At 37.7% G+C, this 22329-nt stretch overlaps 2 protein-coding genes across 11 annotated transcripts in view; one reads left to right on the forward strand and one right to left on the reverse strand.

Annotated features, from left to right (window-relative positions):
- The window catches only part of LOC131431398 (uncharacterized), an 87216-nt gene that overhangs the window by 30932 nt on the left and 33955 nt on the right, over positions 1-22329 (reverse strand). The window lies entirely within an intron of this gene.
- The window catches only part of LOC131431413 (uncharacterized), a 78732-nt gene that overhangs the window by 23201 nt on the left and 33202 nt on the right, over positions 1-22329 (forward strand). Inside the window, exons 1-2 of one of the 8 annotated variants that reach the window (XM_058597130.1) lie at positions 3771-3951; positions 4659-4984. The exons of 2 other annotated variants lie outside the window; for them this stretch is intronic. The gene's annotated coding sequence lies outside the window, so the exon portion shown is untranslated. Of the gene's footprint in view, positions 1-3770; positions 3952-3974; positions 4334-4658; positions 4985-18147; positions 18446-18487; positions 18627-22329 lie in introns of those variants that run through there. 5 more of the 8 variants (XM_058597121.1, XM_058597139.1, XM_058597146.1 and 2 more) reach the window with 5 other exon arrangements.

The following is a 22329-nucleotide window of genomic DNA, read 5'->3' on the forward strand; positions in this document are numbered from 1 at the left end:
TTCCATTTTTGGCAACAAAAAGTTTGTTAGCATCGAACGATAGCGATCGCCATTCACTGTAACGTTGCGTCCAACAGCATCTTTGAAAAAATACGGTCCAATGATTCCACCAGCGTACAAACCACACCAAACAGTGCATTTTTCGGGATGCATGGGCAGTTCTTGAACGGCTTCTGGTTGCTCTTCACTCCAAATGCGGCAATTTTGCTTATTTACGTAGCCATTCAACCAGAAATGAGCCTCATCGCTGAACAAAATTTGTCGATAAAAAAGCGGATTTTCCGAATGGACCACCTAAGACGCAGCCGCGGTCAACATTTAAATGAAATTATCTTCAAAAAGTAAATGTCATGTACCAATCTAACGTTTAAAATAAAGAACCGATGAGATTTTGCAAATTTTATGCGTTTTATTGTTTAAAAAAGTTCTCAAGCTCTTAAAAAATCACCCTGTACTTTGTGCGACTACCGGTCACCGTAATAATCTACTAACAATCATCGCGTCTTCGTGTAGACAATATTAATCAGTCAATTTGTCATTTGTCCCCCTATCTCGAAGATCTGTCATCTATCGCCGAGAGTGCAGGAGACAATTGATAGAACAAACTTTTGCATCCGCCCGCCCGGCAGTCTACGGCTGTCAGTCGATGGCAGATAATTATTCGTCGGATGTAAGCATTTTGAGCATTAGCTTGCACCTGCGTCTGATTGTTGGTTGATGGCGGCCTACCCACCGTTAGCAAACTCATTCGACCCTAATGAGAAGGTAAGCTGTGTTTGTGTTAATTCTGAGATTAGGATGATAAGATGAACAGATAGACAAATTCTTAGTGCTATTGTTTGGTAATAAATATCGGATTCCAAGGGTTGATAGATCGATCCGACGACTCAACCAGAATTGTTGTTGACATGCTTTTTGTGCAAACGTAAGACCCGATTTAGCAAAGAAACTTTATGAACGTTGTAAAACAAAACACACTTAGACCAATTTGGACTCAGTGAAAGGAAGATAAACACACATGCTACATTCATCGGAACAACCAGTAATCAGAAGGTGCAATATCAGGAGAATACGGCGGGTGGGGCGAAATGGCAGCGTTTCCAAATATCTTTTCACGACTTTTGCGACAGGAAGCCGAATGTTGTCATGCACGAGAATAACTTTATCATGTCTTTGTTTGTATTCCGGCCGTTCTACTTGTAATGCACGGCTCCAACGCATCGATTGCAACAATTGACCGGGCATAGCGTATTATTTTTTTCTTCTTGAGGTTATCATAGAATATTCATTCCTCATCCCCAGTAACAATTCGAGCTTCTCTTGCGTTTGACTCGGATTTTCATCGAGTATGGCCTTCAACTGTTTATTTTTGAAGTTTTTGGTTGTCCAGCGCGAGGCCTGTCTTCAACGCTGAAATCTCCATTCTTATTTCTTATGCACTCCAGCTGTATTTTTCGTCCAATTAAAACAGAAAACTAAAACTATTCGTAGTGCTGCTTAGTTAAGACAAAATTGCTCATAATTAACATAGTAAAAAAATATTAAAAAAAACTCGAAGCAATATGAACGACAGATGTCTAACATCTTGAAGATGTTGACATCAGCTGTTATTGTTCAATATTCATAACATCCAGAGCCATCTTTTGAAAACGAACCGAACTAATTTGTACTTCTAATACATTTTTATTATTAAATCGATTTTAACTGTTTTCAATTCAAACTACTAGACAAACACAAATTCGTTTTTTTTTTGTTTCAAAAATGTTCGAAAAAATTCGTCTATTCACTGGAATTTTAATTCAATGTCTAACATTTTGTTTGACCTATGCATGACCATTCTTCGTAACCGCAAAAAAAAAACACTTGCAGACTGATTAGGGAATTTATTTTTTTTTGTCGAAACCATCACCGAGCACTTTCAGTCTTAGGTAGCAAAAGAGAGGTATTGATAAAGATCCCCTAATTTCATTCACTTTGTCGTGAATGAAAAATTGTTTTTTTTTTTAAATCGATTTCAAATTTGACGAATCCCGCGCTAAATCGTATTCGGACTTGGCAGCACCCTCACAGATTTCAATGAAAAATTGCTGTACATGAGTACCTTGTCACTTTCCAAAAATTGCTTTTGAAAAGGGCTAAACTTTTTTTTACCAATTTTTTACAAAATTAGTCATGTTTTCGAATAAAAACATTGAAGTTGGGTACTTTCAAAGAATTTCAAGTTTCTATTCGAAAATTTGACTAATTTTGTAAAATTCACTTATACATTACTTTTGCAGGATTTGTCAGTTCTCGATTACAGCCATTTAAAAAAAATTGGTAAAAAAAGTTTGGTGCTTTTTAAAAAACAGTCTAGATCAGTTTTTGCAATGACTGAGTGGAAACATATATTGGAGAAGCCAAATGAATGAAAAGATGTTTTTTTTTTTGGAAAAAGATACGCTCAGAGACAGGACTCGAACCTGCGTTCTCATGCATTCCATACATACGCGCTACCATTTCGCCACCCTAAGCCATGTGATAGACACAGCTCTAAAACACAACTAGGCAAGATAGAACGTACATCGAACATGGTCTACAACATCCTGGCCGTCTCACGACCGGTACCATACATCCAAACATCTTCTCTGTTCATCAAACACTAGTCTTCTCGCTCTATACCTATTTTCCGCTCAAGCACTGAGTAGGAGAGTGTATTTATAATCGCTTGTCACCTTCTCTACTGGTGCCACTCGCTGGCTCTGTTATGTTTCCATTCAGTCATTGCAAAAACTGAACTTAGTTATAACGACTTTACGACAAAACAAATAAAAAATAATAAATCGTTAGTCTATTTTCGGAAAAACAACTATGCAAAGTGTTTTTTTTGTGACAAGGTCTTCATGAACAGCAAGTTTCAACAAATTCTAAAAGAATACTGCCACCATTTGTTTGAGTTAGCGCGAAATTCGTCATTTTTAAAGTCGATATTTATCAGTGTAGGACTCAATATGGATTATTTTCCAGTATTTTAACTTGAAATTTTGACTGATTTTGTTAAAATCACTAGTACAACACTTTTTTGGAAGATTTGTCGTTTTCCCGTTATTTAAAACAAAAGTGGGTCAAGATCAATTTTGGAAAAACAAAGTATGCAAAGTTGCTTTTTGTGACAAAGTCTACAGGTTCAGAAAGTTCCATTCAAATCTGAGAGGGTGCTGCCAACATTTGTTCGACTTGGCGCGAAATTCACCAATGACAAGAACCAAAACATGCTGAAAAGTATAGAGTCTTGACTTCAATTTAGGAACATATTCAACCAATCGAAGTAATTTATAGATGCAACAAAACACATCTTTTGCAAGCGTTCTGCAAGTTGCATGGTTCTATTTTCCGTCTCTCCCATACGTTCGGATGCCACAAGCAAGGATCATTTTTTTCTATCGTTGGTCCGGTAAAGACATTTAAAAAATTTTATTATTTTTTAGAGCTTGATAGTTTGATTTTGAAATTCTTCAAAGTAAATCAAACTAATACAGTCGAAAAATGCCCATGGAAGAAATATGGGATACTAACAGGTGTGGTTTCAATCAATTCAATCACGTCCTTCGAACAACCAAATCCGAGTGAGAGAACACACCAAAAACAAATCTCTCGTTGATTCTCGCTTGTCGCGGGACATTCGAGCGAGCCGCTTGACCTAAGGCAAGGTGCCCGACTCCCGCGCGACTAGAGTACACACAGCCAACAACAAGCCAGGCCAAGAAGCAAGCAAACATAACCCGCAAGTTGGGCCCCACTCGCTGACTGCCAGCAACGCTTTCAGTTTCATTCGAGTCACGGTACGGTCGAGAAGCAATCTCAGAATACCCGAGCCGAGTAGGGCTTGCTTATTTCTTTTTAGAATCGCGGTGGTCATCGTCGTCGTCGGCGGATCGTTGTTACGACGATTTATGATCGTGTGGAAAAAAGGTCAGAACGATTGTGTGTACATATTTTTATTTTTTTTTTGCATGCACACGACGTAAGGTGAAGTGTTTTTTATTGTTGTTGTTGTTTGAGGGTTTGAGAGGCATAACCGCATAACCTATCAGCCGGTTTGTCTGGTCTACGATCCGGGCTCTAGGCTGCCGAAGGGTTTGGCCAGCAGTTTATGCTTGTGGCCGGTGGTAGGTGGCCAACGACGGTGGACGGGTTGGTTGGTGTGATGAAGCACGTGCGGCTGACTGGTTGTTGCTGATGCTGTTACTGCTGCTAGCTACCGTTCAGTGTTCAGTGTGCTGTGGGAATTCTGCAAGGTGTTGTGTGTGCAGTATGTGCAATCGAACTGTGAATTACGGGGCGTGAGAACCTGGTGAGTGCGTCGGCACGATCGCGAGCTTTTATTTTCGGCAAAGAAAATGCTGATGGGAGCCGATGTTTTTTTTTGCTATTTTGAATGATCAGCAAGCCCAACAGCAATAACAGCACCCCGCATTGATCTTGATTCTCAGCGAAACCGCAAGGTTGAGCAATTGATTGTGCTGCACCTCGATGGGTGATTTTATGGCTCGTTGCATTGCCGTTTGACCACAGTAAAGAAAATAACTGTTGATCTAATGTTTTTTTCCTGAGACGATTTTTACTTGTACGCCTTGATTTTTGATTTGCTTTTTTCAACTCAATAAACTAATTTGCAGGTGGTGATTGTTAAGAAAAACTAAAACAAAAATTAATGTATCGTTTCTAATTTTAACCGGAAAAAAAGTGCTACAGGTGTAAACAGTGATCAATCATTATCAGTGAAAATAAAATACAAACGAAAAACGCCATTTAAGGCAACATTCGAAACGAATGGAAAGAAAAACGTGAATAAATAACTGACGTATCTGTAAGAGACTGTTCGTCTACCAAATGTAACTGGTTAAAACGTCTTCGGAGTCGCAGGACAGAGACTCACTCAGAGAAGTACGAAAGAAAGCAGATTTCCACTGAAATGTTGAGCAGTTTGGCAAGAGTTGCAGCTGTAAGTGCTTTTTTTTTTCATTTTGGAGCAATCAAAAAACTAATCTTCTGTCAGCATGATTATATTTTACTGTCCGATAAACGATTCGCTTGTCAGTTGATGCATCTGAAAAAAAGCAAAACATTTTATCGTGTACCAGCAAAGGTCAAATTCACAACCGTGTTAATACTAAAGCAACAATAAATCATATCTCACACCGACCGAGAACATTTAACCTAAGCTGATTAAACCTTGGCTGAAGTACACTTGAATAGTTGAATAATTTTGTGCAAAACACGTTCCTGATCGAGGGTGTTAACAAGAGAATGATAAGTCTACTGGGAAGCGTCAATTTCAACTGAAAAATGTTGACAGAAGTTAACACGTCGATACCAATGCCTACTCCGTCCAGAATCTTTCCGGAGCTGTTCGTTCTGAAGGTGACGTACTAGAAGGGCAGCCCTTCAGAAATTTTCATATTCCATGTAAAAAAGTCAGTGATTAAATGCAGATTCACACACGTTAGTTACACTCAAATAAAAATTCACGTTCGATTCACTTGAAAAATAACGTAAAATGGTTTCAAATGTCAAATTGAATATTTTACGCGACGAAAATGAATGCCGATTGCTTCAAATGCCGTTGGTCCACCGAAAAACGAGTTCAAAATCGGCATAAAGCTAGAGACACTGGAACCATGTAATGCGACATCAAATTGCGTCGGTAGTGTTGGGGGAGTTCTCGGATCTCGACTTCGGCTTCGGTTGGATGGCAGTGACAACAAAAACGATTTCTGGAGGCTTGTCGATTTGAGATACCACGACGTTATTAGTTGCTTTTTAAGCTATTGAAATTATATGCTGATTTTCTGAAATAAATGTTTTATTTTTCATAGTATATTCATATATAAAATAGTAATCCTCAGGTATCTAAATTTGATATGAACTGATAGGTAAATGTGATATGAACAATACATTACATTTTACCTATGAAACACGTAACTTTTACTGGATTATGCATTAAACAGTTTCAAAATGCCAGTCCATTAAAACCTACGTGAAAAGAAGAGTGGAAAATATTCACATAACTTTTCACGTAACTATAACATGATTATTATTTTGAGCGTAGAGATTTCTCACTACACATTCATAAAAAGTTACTTAGAGTTTGAGTATCACTTGCTCAATTGCAAATGATACACGCAAACATAAAAACTTGAGTAGTTACCATCAATGACGATGAGTAACTCTTACTCTAAATTTGAGTTTAACGTAAGAATTCGTTTTCATGTTGTTCTTCGAAAGATCAGTCTAAAAGTCGTAATAACCATTTGTAGCAACAGACGCCAATTTTTGTTAGTGGAGTCGCATACTTTTATTCCGCTGTTTAAATTTCAGATCTTAACTAGAATGCAGAGAATCTATTTTTTCTGATGCAAAAGATTTGGAATTTCATGAAACGTCGAGATTAAGTGACATCTCTAAAAAAAATTTTTTTTTTGAGGAAATCGACTTTTTTAGACTGATTTAGAATAGATCTGGTGTTATCTAAAAAAAAATCCATGCAATTTTAAGACATTCGACAATAAAAAAATCGATTTCGGAAATCTAAAAAAAAGTCCCAGAAAGTCGATTTAAAAAAAACATTTTTACGAGAAGACACTAGATCTCGACGTTTCATGCCATTTTAAGACAAACTTTCACCGCCGGGCGGAACGCTATGCCTATATCCGATTTAGCTCAAATTTGCATAGGGACTTTTTTTGAGGTACTTAAACTTTTGGGCACGAAATTAAAGATGACCCCAAAATATTGGCACGCTAATACTTATATATGAGTTTTGTTATATATGTAAAAAAAAAATCATCCAAATTTGAGTGCTAATTATTCTGTTTTTAGCTTATGTTAAAATAAAGTATTAAACGAGAAAATTTTACTCAAACATTTTTTCTAGTGAAACAAATTGAAATTGCAGTAACTAAGGAACTACTTGTTCCACTTTTTTTGCTAGTGAGTAAAGTTTTACTCATTTTTGAGTAACCTTTTTTAAGCGTGTACATTGCAAAAGTATTAAAATTCTGGAAAATGCCTAATAATAAGTGTTACCTAAATAGGGTCACGCTTTACCTCTGAGCTTAGCAGTTCAAGCGGAATTACTATAGGGCGCAAACAATCTCTTTTGGAGCCGCACCGCACTAACCAGAAGAAGACGATACTCAAATAAAATTGAAAATTTGGTTAAACCCTTGGATAATAATACATCAATAGAACGAAACCTTCGTGTAGGTATCATCTTTCAATCTAATTATCGATGCTGCCTTCATGCAAAGGCACAGCGAGACCGACAGTCTCTCAAGTTTAGAAGGTTACTGATTCGGTACAGTGACAATTTTTAGACAAAAGAAATAAAGTTTTAGGGTCGTCGATTATAGTATCTTTTCACTCTTATAATTTCTTCTTTACTTGTAAGTGAACACATTTTGAGGTTAACTGCTGTGATTTTTTTGCAATCAACGTTGGAACATTTTCATTTTCGAACGTTATATGAAAATGTCCAAATTTGAGTAGTTACCGCCAATTACCATGAATGATCTTAAGTAATTTCTACTTCCAAATTAAGCAGTATTTAGTTCAAGAAGCAAAATTTGAATAACTGAACAACTACTCTATTTCAGATTTGTTTCTCTTTTTTCTGAATATGAATAGGATCTTACTCATTTTTTGAGTAACTTTTTGTAAGCGTGAATAGATGATGTTGTTATCAATGAATGATTCCAACGGAAAACAAATGTAAATAATTCGAAGCGGCACCAAGTATTATATTATCCATTGGGTCCTTAATTTTTTAAACGTAGAACAGAAAAGCTATTTTGTTATATCAGATAGAAAGACAAACTAGGAAATTGTTGAAGGATAGAATAGCGAAGAAGAAAATTCTCATGCGACAGAGCTACGGGTTCGTGTCTTGTCTTGAGGTCTTTCATTAGCTTGTGATATGAACTGCATTTAATTCATAGTAAATTTTAAAGTTCATAAAAAAAACAGCATGAATCATAAAAACTGTATGCGAAAAAAATATGACACTCAAAACTGTGCAAAACCTGTTTGTTATAAGCAAAACCTCTATCTTGATACGGTTTTTTCGATTTTGAACGGGACAAATTTGTTTATATTGTTTTAATTGATCTTTCTTAAAATTCAATTAATTTTCCTTTACTTTTGAGACTAGACTTAGTACAAGAAACGCATCTGAGTGCATTCATTCCTTCGAATTTACTCGTTATACGAGTAATAAGTGATATACAGCGGACTCATTTTGCCACAACCACAGATCGCCTGCCAGATGAAACACTTTTAAGCGAAGTTAGACAGCTTCTTCTTCCGGACATTGTCACGGTCAATCTTGATTTGATCCGACGTCTGTTTCGTTTCAGCTTTGATTACCATGATTAGACGAGCTGGGTCACTATTTTCAGGGTGGCTTTTTCCTACCATGTTTCAGTTCTGTGCTGAAGTACGGTTCGGAATCCTCCGAAACTTTCCGAAGTAAACACAGCAAAACAATTATGAAATTTATAGGCAACGGAAATCCACATATGCAATTGAAAAGAACGTAGTTCGGAAAATACGTACAGAACCATTGCATGACTGGTGCTACAATTCTACTGACACTACGAATCCTTCCAGGTCGAGGCTCAAACATACGACAGTTGATTTGTAAGACCAGTGCCCTATGCATTGAACCGCCAACCTGGGCTAATTTTTTTCTGGATATGTAATTAAGCTTATTTGATATTTTCATAAAACAGTCATTTTTACCCCTCCTTAAATTTGAAAGTTTGATTTAGTGCTGAAAAAGTTCAATATAATCCTGGTCTTCATCATTCTTCCGTTGACTTGTCCGATTGAGACATTGGAGAAAATTGAAAAGTTAATGTACGATTTGGCAGAACGACTTTCGGCAAATGGATTCATTCTGCGAAATTACTATCGTATTGACGGAGTTTGAAGACAGAATTTCAGCGAATGAATTGGATGATAAATGATAGTGAAATGATTTTCGGCGATATTACTTTCAGCAAAATTGCTTTCGGTAAATTTATTTTCGGTAGAAACACTTTCGGTTAAGTGACACGACAAATCGGGTATCTATTGAATGATTTTCGGCAAAATTATTCATTCACATTCGACAGAACGGCTTACAACGAAATAACTGTCGGATTGGCAACTTTTCCTCGAAAATGATTTCAGTGAAATGATTTCCAAAACAACATTCAGTCGGATAAAATTTCTTGAAACGGCTTTCGGCAAAATGACTATCTTGTAATCGAGAGTCAGCGCAATACTTTTCGGCCAAAAGGCTTTCAGATCGATGAAATGATTTTCTCCAAGAACGATTTCAGTGAAAAGATTTTCGGCAAAACGGTTTTCAGTGCAATGACTTTTGGCAAAATCACTTCCTTTGAAATGAAACGATGAAACGGCTTTTATCGATACGTATCGGTGAAAAAACTTTCGACAAAACGATTTCCAACTAAATGACTTATGACGGAACGGCTTTCGGTGAAATGGATTTCGGCAAAACGACCGTTCGTTTAACCGAATTTTGTGAAAACGGCAGAACGACCTTCGATGAAATAATCTCCGGTTAATCGAATTCTGGGCGAAGCAAGTTTCGCAAAATGGCTATCAGGGGAAAAACTTTTGGCGAAAAAACTTTTTTTTCGATGAAATGACTGTCGGCAAACCACTTTGCACAAAATTGTCTGTCGACAAAATGAATTTTGTCGAAATAGCTCAATTTCCCAAATTGATAAATCGGAAATATTTTTTTTTGTCATTAACTAACAAAACATGCACAATATAAGAATCATATGATTAGATGAAAGGACTTTATTCGTGTTACGTCATCATGTGTTCAAAAAAAACTTTCAAAATAAAAAAAATCACTTATAACCCTGTAATTCCAGAACCGAAATGGAATAGTTGTATGAAATAGTTAGACCTTTTTCTTTAAATCTATGTTAGTAAAAATAGATTCAGCCATCTCCGAGAAATTTGCAGAATATTTTTTGCACACATACACATGGACATTTTGCGACATCTCGACGAACTGATTCGAATGGTACATGACATTCGGTCCTCGGTTGTTTTTTGTGTTATATAGTAAATCGCAAATTCATCCGATAATTTTTTGTAGAGAGAAGAGCCGTGCTCTGCGAACGAATTTTCAATTGTTGTAATTTGGCATTTTCACTCTCCCTATCTATCTGCTCTGATGATACTACCACACAAAACGCGAATTCATCAGATGATTATTGTAGGGAGAAGAGCGCGTCATTTTCAAGGCATTTTTAGGAGTAAGGATTCCTATTTCTACCATAAAGGAAACAGCTAGGAAAACAAATTCATACCGTACAGAAGAAAAAGAAGAGAATTTACAAAAAGGGTTTCTCGTCCAGTTGTTTGTATTTTAGATTGCAATTATCGAATTGCAACTATTTAAAATGTTTATACACAGATCATGTTTTACGTGGGAAATCCGTGTAAAAAAAAGGCAAAACTCAGCAAAAAATTTTTATTGCAAATTGTCTTCAAAAACCAAGATCTCGACAAAAATTTGTTAAAAAAATCGAACTTGGGACTTGGAGAAATTTTGAGGTTTTCGAAATAGATATTTTTTTTAAATGCCATAAGGCCTCAGAAATGTATGAAACGTCGAGATCTGGTGTTATCTCGAAAAATATTTTTTTTTAATAAAAATCAAAAGTGTCAGAGAGTTGACTTTAAAAAATCGAGATAACACCAGATCTCGAAGTTCCATGTATTTCTACGACAAAACAAGAAAATCGCATAACTTTGAAAAGTCGCATGGGAAATCCGTGCAAAAAAAACCGCATAACCTCGGAAATCCGCGTAAAAAAAGACCTTAGTGTATTATATTGTAAAACGTGAATCAATCAGATGATTATTGTAGAAAGCAGAAACCGCAATTTTGTTAACAAAAGGAATTTGGCATTTCCATTCTCCCTAGCTAATAAGCTTCTATCGGATGACCCTTGATTTATTGTATGTTTTTATCTGAATACAAGTAAAAATATTTCAAAAGTATTACAGCAATAACGTGATGAGCACAATCTTTCATTAGCACATAACAAAGTGCATCCGACTCTCTCGGTCAATAAAAGCCCATTGAAATCTCATCGAAAGTGTCCTTATACGTTAACCAATTCACCTTTCGAGCAATGCAATCATTTTTCACGTGACTCGTAGTCGGTAACGTCAACACGTCCATTCTCGGCAATCTCGGACCTTGCCACGTCTCCTCTGGTCTCCGTCCTATCATCATCACGATCTTCCTCCTCCTCCTCCTCCTCCTTCTCCTACACATCCAATCCACAGTAATGTAGTTTATCTACCTTCGACTACCTGCTAGACAAATGGTCTCCAGTCAGTTGGAGTTTTGAGATGTGCGTTGAATGTCGTCATCAGCATGTGACAAAGAGCGTTTCTACTCCGACATACGCAAACTTTTATCGAGAATAAGGCAAATTAAAATAAAAACACTTCCAGTTGGATGTCATCGCGTGGGTTTGACATTTCCTTCTGTTATTATGAGTAATAGTTTCACCAGTGCTCAATGCTGAAGTGCCAAGTGCAAGAGGAAAAAAACCCGTACACTATTATGCAAAAGGTGTCCTCATGAACCACAGGCTCAACGCTTGATAGCAGCAGCAGCAGTAGTAAATACCGACAAAACTAAATAAATAAGAAATTTAATTCTGTCGGTGTCCCAGGAAGCAAAGCCGGGCAGGGTCGGTGATATTTTAGCGCCAGTTGTCGCACATTCACTCTGTTAGCACCGTCAAAATCGTTTCGAGGCCGTTCGGAGTGCTATTCCGGGGTCGCTCAGCTGCTGGTGATGGCGACAAAACTTTACGAAGCAACGGATGTTGGCCTTACAACAAGAAATGTAGACGGAAACGGGTGTCGGTATGTTCGTGTGTTCTGACCGTTGCTGTCAGTGGTCAGGACCACTTCCGTGGGTTCCGTATTTTTTTTTGTCGGACAGTGGATGATGAGATTCATGTGGAAAAACCTAGGCCCACGATGCTTACAGAATGTTGGCATTAATAACAACAACAACAACAACGAGGATTTTACAGTTTGTTCAAGTATTTTTGTCTCGTTTGCTAATTCAAGATTTAGTTATGTTATTGGTTTGAGGTGAAAAAATAATAACCGTATCTCCTCAGTACTACTTTAACTTTGTGCCGAATCGAAGTCCTGCAAACTGAAAATTTCAGTTTAATTATATAATTGCGAAAACAAGTTTCTCTTCATCTTGGTGAACTTTCTCGCGCAGCACTCGCCAGCTCAGGACTCGCGAAAAGTGGACCTTGATCCAATCGCAATTTGGCAACAAATTACATAAATTGAAATAAATGCACCGAAAAATGTTTCCGCCAGAACACTTCCAGACTTTCTCGTTTTTCGAGTTACGCGTGTTTCGTACCTTCACCTGTGCTTCGAGCAATGATGTCATCGAGCAGCTGGCTAGGATTACGGCGTATTAGAGTTGAGACGTGAAATTGTGTTCTGAAAGTGTTTTCGATGACTTAATATTGAATAGTTGCAAAAAAAAACTTTCCAACCAGAAATGTTTATAAATGGACTTTATGGCAAAGGTACAAAATTTTTTCGTCGAATTTCTGACCATTGTCGATGTAACCATGTCTGCTATATGCGGAAGATCCCAATGATGGATGCTGCAAGGCAGAACCACTTGGCAATGCTAATTTGTCGATATTTAACAATGACACAGGTATGCTAATTTACAACAGTTATGCATTCGAAATGTGAGAGCGGCTTCTCGAATGATCGGAGAAGATGGACCTTGCTGTCTATTCTGATGTTTCATCTCTATCAAGATATGCAATGCAATAAACACAGTACATTTGAAAGTTGTAGGTTATTACAGAATACCACCACGTTTCCCATCGCCATCAGCTGGACAGGATAACCATTTTGAAAAATTTGACCGGCTTGGCCGCAATCCACGAATCGATCCATTTTTTCTTGATTTCATCATAATTGGAGAAGTGCTGTTCAGTCAGACGATGCCTCATCGACCGGAACAAATAGTAATCGGAAGGAGCAAAGGTTAGGCAATACAGCGGATCAGGTAGGATTTCCCATTTGTGGTTTTCCAAGTATGTCTTCACCGGCTGTGCAACTACCTGACTGACCTGAAGTAATTTGTCGCAGAAACTTTTTGTAACAAATTTTGAAATATTTTTGGCTGGTAAGCTGTTAAAATAACAAAAATCACCACAAAAAAGACTCTCGGGAACAAAATCGTAACAGATTTTGAAACGTTTGTATCACACTTATTATTGAATTTGATAACAATAATTGCAATAAATTAGATAGCAAATTTAACACAGAAAAAATATATTACAGCCAACTTTAAACATCGTTCCAATCCAAAATTGTTCAATGATTTTTTTTATTACATGAATAATTTATTTAGAGATCTGGTTTCTTCTTTTAGTTCTTTGAAATTCTGATCATTATATTTCGATATAAAGCAACGGAAGAACTCATTTTTTTTCAATTAATGAACTTTATCATGAATTTTGCTATGAAAATAAAACATCATAACTGATTTTGTTATTATATTGTTATCAAAAGTTTTAACTTTCAACTGTTTTCATTTGTTAAATATCTCAAAATAACACAAATTGTTATACGTATCAACTGTTGATATACTTGTGTAATAATTTTGTTATGTGCATATGATCGGGTAGTGAGCGAGCATTGTCAAGTTGCAAAATTACTTTGTCGTGTGTATCGGTGAATTGCCGTTTTTCTTGCAATGCTCGGCTCAAACGCATCAATTGTCGTTGGTGCAGCAGCTCATAACACACCACGCCCAGTACATGAATATTCTGATCGGCCGTCGAAGATGATGTATGACCAGGTGAGGTATCCTTAAGTTGCCCGACGTTATGGAGTATGATAATCGACCCACTTTTCATCGTCAGTGACAATTCGATGCAATAAACTTCGTTTGCACGTGAAGAAACACCGTTCGATGTCCCTTTGATTCAATACATTCGGCACCCAATTGGCTACCTTTTGGATCATTCCTATTGCTTTAAAACGTTGGCGAATGGCTGGTTGAGTAACTTCAAGTGATTTTGCTAATTCTTCACACGGTAACAACGGGTCATGATTGAGCAATTCCTCAAATTCTCTGGCTAATTTTTCGTCTTTCAAATCGAAATTCCTACTTTAGAAACGTGCAAACTACGGTCGCTATAGAGCTCTCAGCCAGTTTTCAAATTCCATCTCGAAAAAATGTCTCGTCTTTTGAAGTGATCCAAACCTGATGCCAATTTTCTATTTTTGCGAATGAAGTAAACCGACGACAGAACAACCCGTAATCAGACGGAACAATGTCAGGAGAATACGGTGGGTACGGCAAAATGTCTCACTTGAGCGTTTCCAAATATTTGTTCACGACTTTGGCGACATGAGGCTGAGCGTTGTTATGCAGGAGAATAACTTATCATGTCTTTGCTCGTATTCCGGCCGTTCTTCTTGTAATGCACGACTCAAACGTATCAATTGCAGTGGTGTATTGATGACTTTCTAATATTACTTATATTTTCATAAATATTACTAAGAGATTCTTCAAAAATCTGTTTATTGAATCTTGAATGAAACGAAAATTCATTTTAGTTTAAAATGGCACAACCTTTTAAACTTGTAAACAGAACAGTGTTTGGAAGTTTTTTTTGTTATTCGCATTACCACTCTTAAACGACGGTTTAAAAGTTGAAGGCCTTATCACCTTGTAATTCCGGAACCGGAAGTTGAATCCGGTAAAATTCACGAGTTTTGTAAATCGGCTCAGCCATCTCTGGGAAATCGGTAGTGAACTCCGTTTGGTAATATTAAACCACTATTTCCGATATTTCCGAAACCGAAAACTGAGAATTGGTACAGTCAAAGCAGGTTCGATTGGCTAACGACGTCCATACGAGGTTTGCAAAAAAAGTGTCACGAATTTTGAATTTTAGCGGTCTACGTATATTTGTGCTTGTAGAAGGATTCGTCTTTCACCTCAAAATAGGCTTCACATGCCGCAATCGCTTCTTCATTTGAGTTGAATTTATTACCGGTAAGGATTTTTTTAAGATCAGTGAATACCCAGTAATCACTGGGGATCAGATCTGGACAATACGGTGGATGAAGGAGCAATTCGAAATGTTTTTCGCTCAATTTAACCATTGTTTTCATCGACTTGTGAATCGGTGCATTGTCTTGGTGAAATAGTTTTTTTTTCTCCTGTCGGTCGTTTTTCCTTGATTTTTGCATCCAGCCGATCTAACAGTTCAAATTTGTCGATGAAGACTATACCTTGTGCATCCCAAAATACTGAACTGCTGTGCCTTCGAACACTTTGGACTCGGTCATCGACCGCAGTCCCCTCAGATAATGATCGTTTTGATTCCGGAGTGAAATGATGGATCCATGTATCATCCAGTGTCACAAATCTGATTCGTTATTAACATGATCAAACATTGCTCTGTGTGACCAAACCGTTGTTGTTATTGATCGACTGTGAGTAAAGGTGGCACCCACTTTGAAAATAGCTCATAGACAATTATAAACATATTGACTTTTGATATCTTTAAGGTCTCAGTTATAAATTGTGGACTTCTTTATGTTTTCTGTAACCACTGCAATTGGACGACCAGAACGTTCACCATCATCGGTGTCTGTACGACCACGTTTAAATCCAGCAAATAACAAGTGATTCTTTTTAATGGAGCAAAGGCTTCAACACTTTTGAAGTCTTCGTTAAACTTTTACAGTATTTTTTTCCATCAAGACACAATGACAAATCAACATACGAAATTTTGTTGAATCCATTGTATTGAAAATCACAAAAATAGCTTCACACAAATGGCTGTTCATTTTTTGTCGTGAATACAACTTACTTTACTATAAGGGGGCCGTTTCAAAATCTATCCTGTACAGTGGAGTCTCGTCCTTATGTGCACCTCGTGCACTGCACAATCGGTCAAATTGAATGAAATACCTGCATCCCATTCTCCGCATTCTAATATTTTTTAGATTCTCTATGTTTTCATGAAATTAGATCGGATGGTATCGAATAGAAAATGAGCGATTTTTTTTCAACAGCTGCTTGTGCTTGCTGGTCAATGACAACCAAACGCTCGAACGTTTTGCCTTGTGCAACGAAATTGCGTGTATTCACACACATCTCATTCATAACTTAAAATTTCAAGTATCTCTTGTCGCAGTGTTAATGTCTTTTCTGTACACACGAGTACTGCACAGTTTCAAGAAGAGAGGGAATTACTCAGCTCCGAGATTTGTTGTTCTTTCTGTTACGTTTGGCTCTGTGAGAGCTTGTTTTGGACACCTTCAGGAGAGGCTTCAGTGGCGTATGCTTATGGCAGTTGAAAACAAATTGCTGTCTCCAGAGATGCCAGGTTCACAGATTAATTTGAAAAATGACACAGATTTTCACAGATTTCTGAAATCTATCTCAGACTGACAATTACCCGCTAAAAGTGTTCGAATTCGAGCGTTTGGAAGTGACATTTTTTTTTTGCTCAGACTGATTCTTGGTTCGAATACAGTTTAAAAAAAAATGTCGAAGCCGTTTTTATTGATGACGTTACTGACAGATTTGCTCGACGTGCAGATTTTTTCTATTGTATCGATAATATGAAAACACAAGCGAATATCAATTCCTCAATCTGGTTTTCACTTACAACGAACTGTTACATCTGATATGATCAGTGCACAACCCGTAAATTTTGCCACGAGACGCCACTGATCCTGTACAAGAATGGGTTAATCGCGAATATCTTTTGCTGTATTCAACGCAGCAACATAATTTTTTTCATATCATCGGAAATGTTAAGTGAAATTCAGTACCAAAATAAGACGCGAAATTTTCAACCGTATGAATTGAACATACAAAATTAAGTTGTTTTTCATTAATTCAGTTCTAAACTCCAGGTTCAGAGTTTAAGACCAGAATGCAAACCTAGAACTTGGATCCAAAGTTCAGTTCTACAATTCTAGAAGTGTAACTGAATTAAGGAACTAGATTCAGAAGGTTTTTGAACTAAATTCCGGATCTTCAGGTTTAGTAGAATTCAGAGTCGAACAAGAATCCTGATCTCAAAATTCAGTTCCAAAACACAATTCAGAATTCAGTTTTCGAGTTCGGGTTCAGAATTCAATTCCAGAATCTAGCATCAAAATTGAGTTTCATGATTCCAGTTTCAGAATTTAGATTATTCAACGCCAAAGAAACTGAACGATCCGTTTTATTCGTATTTGCGATATCCAATTATGTCTCTGAAATTACCCACCCGTCTTTTTAGCCTTTTGAAAATTGCTACTTCACAAATGTCATATGAGTTTGACAATGCTAGCGGCATCTATATGTCAATCACACAACTTATTCAGTGCTGTGCTAATATTAATCGATCAGAACTCAACACTATGAGTAGGCTATCCTTTTTGGCCCTTCAACTTATTATCGCTTCGATGTATCGTTGGCAAACATAAAAACCGATATTAGCAAAAGTTTCAAATCGTTCGCGTATGTAGATGTAGGAACAAAACAATCGTCAAAAAACCGAGGTGGTCTCCTTGTGCATCATCAAGTGGCTAAACAAGAATTTGTTTTGCACAAAAGAATCGATGTGTTCATTAATGCCTTATATCACAAATTTTGAGACAGGATAAAGAAAACTAGGTTCAACAATCTCGCTCACGGTTTTTGGCTGAATGTCGGACATAATAATTCACTGACGCGAATCGGGCAAAAACAAAAAGAGTGCTCTGGGATCTTTCTTTGCATTACTGATTTGAATATCGCTCCGTCGTCAATAATCATCACTTTCTGTTGGTCCACCATCGTAATATCAACAGCATCGTGATGACACAACCGATATCAACCGAGCAGCTGAAGTTAATAGTTTGGACACGCAGAAAAAGAGAGAGAGAGTCAGAGACAGAGCTAAAAAAACCGGTCGGTTCTACTGAAGCCCGATAGCTGTGTGTGCTACCGCGCAGATGATATTGACATTTATTAAACCGCAAATCCTCGGCAGTCGAAGATACCTGCCGAGTGACGCGAGTAATTATCGATGCTACGCTCCGATACGGGCGAATGGTACAGTGCCGAGTGCCGAGCGAAAAATATTGACGCGATCGGGCAGTGATTGATGATGTGGAACGTGGACAATTTGGGCTTGATGGATGGACTTGAGTGTGTGCCTGATCCGGACGGATCTGATTCGACGAAGGGATGTTCTACATTGGAGGCGCAGAGACAGAATCTAAATCCTTGACTGTTCGATTTTAAAGTTCATCAACTAACTTCCAACTTCAAATGTGCCACATTAGCCTATCAGAAGGGAATGTGATTACCAACATAAACAATATCAACAGTTTATTCATTTTAACAACTTCGAGAGTGTGCCACGCTGAGGTCTATTCGTGCAGTTGGGCACAACTCGGCCGACCAAGCTGAAAGCCACGAAACAGATTATGACATTTTTATTTGTTTTCGTTGGCCCTAGCCGTACGGTGAAAGGTTTCAGGTATGTGACCTTGAAGTTGCTATGCTGCCCCAAAAATGGTAACAGTCAGTGACCGCAATTGTGCCCAATTGGTTTTTTTTTGCAACTCCACAAACTATGCCATTTGTTCCACGATCGTGTCGAGGCTCCAAATCCAAAGCCTTACCATTTCCTTAACGTGAAATCGCTGTACCACCATAAAATGACTAGTTTATGTTTTGTCCCTCTTTTGGCTAATTAAAACAAACCAGAAGTGAAACAAGTTTGGATCGATTACCACAGAGCTACCATCGGTGATGACCGTGAAGGTTGCGCCGGTAGCACTCAGAAACATAGCGGCTCCGATGAAACAGAAGTTAGAGTGAAGGGCGGATATCTACGACATACCTTCAAAATAGCACAACAACAACAATGAAGCAACCAGTTCCCGGTTCTAGATTGCAGAATGGAACCATGAGCTGGTTCGGCGGCGATTCACGAGAAATCCCCACAACTGAAGTTTTGCTACATTCTTCGACCAAACTGGAGTGAAAGTAAACTGTTGATGTCTACCACAAGAACAGGTTGAACAGAACTCGTATAGTTTCGGAGCGTCATCAACTCTGGCATTATTGTCAAAAAAATCGGACGGGCGGGGATTTTTGTCGGTTTTCGAATGTGTGTTGAGAATCCACGTTTGAAACAGCAGATCTCTCGGTCGTTCGGGGTGCAAATATCATTCAAAACGACGCAACCGACCAGAAACCCGTTCCGGAACTATAAATAAACGAGGCCATTAAATGCCGGTGATTTAGGGGAAATCGAATTAATGGTATGCAAAATTTGTTGACGAGAGTGCATTTCTGGTTTTTGATATTTGAATAACATATGAATAGTGAATATGTTGTTGTTGAAAGGTTTGCTAAAACAGTTCCACAGTTCGATTGCCGAGCCACACCACCAGATCACCAATCCCCTCGTCGAGGGTCGTCATTTTGGGTCACCGTTCAACCGTGTGACCTTTAGGCATCCTATTTGTAAACAAACCGACAAAGTCATCAATATAAATAAATCTCCGTGCTCACGAAGGTAGCTTGTTTGAACCAGTGCTGCTACCACCGGGCGACGATCGAAGATCGTTTTTTTCCCACGTTTCATCAGTGGCAACCAACCTGCTAGGCTAGGCAAGGCTAGGGTGGTAGAAGAAGGTGAAACAAATCTTCTTGGTCCTACGAGTCGTCATTGGGTCTTGTCGTTCGCACCTTATGCACCGTATGCTGCTGGAGTTCACCCGTGTAATGTGGTCACATTATGTTGCGCGCCGATACGACGTGCCGCACATCGACTTCGCCAGATGCACGCAAATAGATTCGCTTAAGAATTATGCAATTTTCGGACTTGATGCTGGATGTCTTACGTGGGGTTGCAAATTGTTTTTTTTTTGAAGCGGTGGTCGGTCATAATTGGTGGGATGTTTGATATCGTGAGAGGGAAAATCACTGGGCTCCGTTTTAACATACGAAAGCATGATTTTACTTCTATTTCTTCCAAATGCTCTTGGAATGACACGAAACTCACTCCTACTCAGTTATGATTTTGTGATATTTCCATCTTTCTTCATGCATATATTTGTAGCAGGAAATTTCCGTCCCGTTGCGTTTCCATTCTTGTCAAATCAGGAACCGGACAAACAGAAGATTGGTAATCTCCATACGAAAAAAACAAATCCAAATTTACTTCTACTAAGTACAGAATCACCACATAATTAGTATCACAAAGATTTTGTTTATTATATTTTCTTTCAAAGCGAACATAAATTAATTTTCGAAAGATACAAATTTTGACAGGAGCGAAATTTCTTCGTGTCCGATGCGCACGCCTACTGCGATCGGTTTTCCACATGTGTCGAGCAGTGCACTGGAAATTAAATTACTTTACAATTCTTTATTTCCAACATGCTTCAGAAGTAAACGCCTAATTCATTTAAAAATATAGTCTTCAATTCATGTTTCACATCGATGATGATTTTCAATCATATTTTCGATTCAACTGTTGTTAACTTCAATTTACTATTGATTTACACGGCGTGAAAATTTCATTATTTGTGTACGAATTTTTAGTTAGCAAAAATCCGAAAACTCTGAACAGATACACATTTCATCTACTACTTAAATGCAAAGAAAATACGTATCCCTTCAGATTATGAAGAATAAAAGGGTTCTATTCATTATTAAACGCATCTCACTAAGCTCAGTACCGCCTTGATTGTTGTTTTTTTTTTGCATTGATAGATTTTTTCATCATCTTCAGCTCGAAACGACTAATGTCGTTTTTGCTTGATGCCAAACCTAACCCAGTTTTCACTCTAACTGCTGTCAAACCGTTTGTTTGAAGCCAGTTTCGAAACTAGTTTTAACGTTGTTGAACTGAAAATCGAGTTGGTTTCGAACCTGGTTTTTATGTAAGGTTTGCTAAAACCCTCGTTGTTAAGTGCGAAATCAAAACAGTTTCGTGAAAAGTGTATGTTTGATGAAACTATCCTGGGTCAGTTTCAGTTTTCTCAAGCGAAAACGACATAAGAGTATTTCTGGGACAGAAATCTCTTAATATCTATTCGATGAAATGTGGAGAGAGATGGATCGATGAATGTGTATGGTATAGAATGATACTTGCGATGTAGTGCCATACATAAGGTAAAATAAAAATATAACTTTATCGACCGTACATAGTCTCCAAATTTTCGGAAGAAAAATCTGAAAGCGCATATCCCGCGTTGGCGCAATCAGACCATACTGAACAATCGTCCAGAAATGCAACCTATTCGACTCGGTCTTCGGGCAGAAATCAAAATGCATTCCAAATCGATCGCAGATTTGATTTTATCAAAGACGCTTGAAATTCGTCGTTAGGTGCCTGGAATTGATAACCAATTCGAATTGACTTGATACGATTGATTGGCCGATTGCCCGGGTTGGCGGTTCAATGCGTACGGTCCTGGTCTTACAAACCAGTTGTCATATGTTCGAACCCCGACCTGGAAGGATTCTTAGTTTGAGTAGGACCGCAGTACTAGCCATGCAATTATTGTGTACGCTATGAATCGACTACAAAATCTGTTGAAACAGAAAGCCCAAATTCCTCAGAAGTAATGTAATACCAAGACTTTGATTTGATACGATTGAAATACATCTCAAACTAACACATACATACTTGAACTAGTCAGTTTACTTCGACAAGGAGACTCATAACTATCAGAAATAGAATAAATTGATTTCTTATGAGACGTAATTGTTTTCTAACGTGGGCATAGATTTTATTTGTCATGGTCGAGGATTAGTTCGCAATCGTGTGTCTTTGAAAAAATGCAAATACATCATCGAAAACTCACACACCTAGTATTTTGTAGGCATGATAAATGTAGTTCTATCTTAGAATACTTGTTTTTTCAGATCATTCAATGAGTTACATTTTTTTATGTCAAATGTCTTAGAAATACAAGAAACGTCGAGATCTGGTGTTATTCTGAAATTTTTTTTAAAGTCTACATTTGACATAAAAAATCGAGTTCGAAAATCTCAAAATTTAGTCTCAAAGTCGATATTTTTCAATTTTTATTTATTATACCAGATCTGGACGTTTTGCCTTTCTTATATAGAAAGGCTATGCAATCGCTGTGAAAACCGACTTTGCAATAGAGGCCCGGAGGGCCGAGAATCATATACCATTTGACTCAGTTCGTCGAAAT

Source organism: Malaya genurostris, chromosome 1 (assembly GCF_030247185.1).
Source record: "Malaya genurostris strain Urasoe2022 chromosome 1, Malgen_1.1, whole genome shotgun sequence".
In the NCBI taxonomy this organism is placed as follows: domain Eukaryota; kingdom Metazoa; phylum Arthropoda; class Insecta; order Diptera; family Culicidae; genus Malaya; species Malaya genurostris.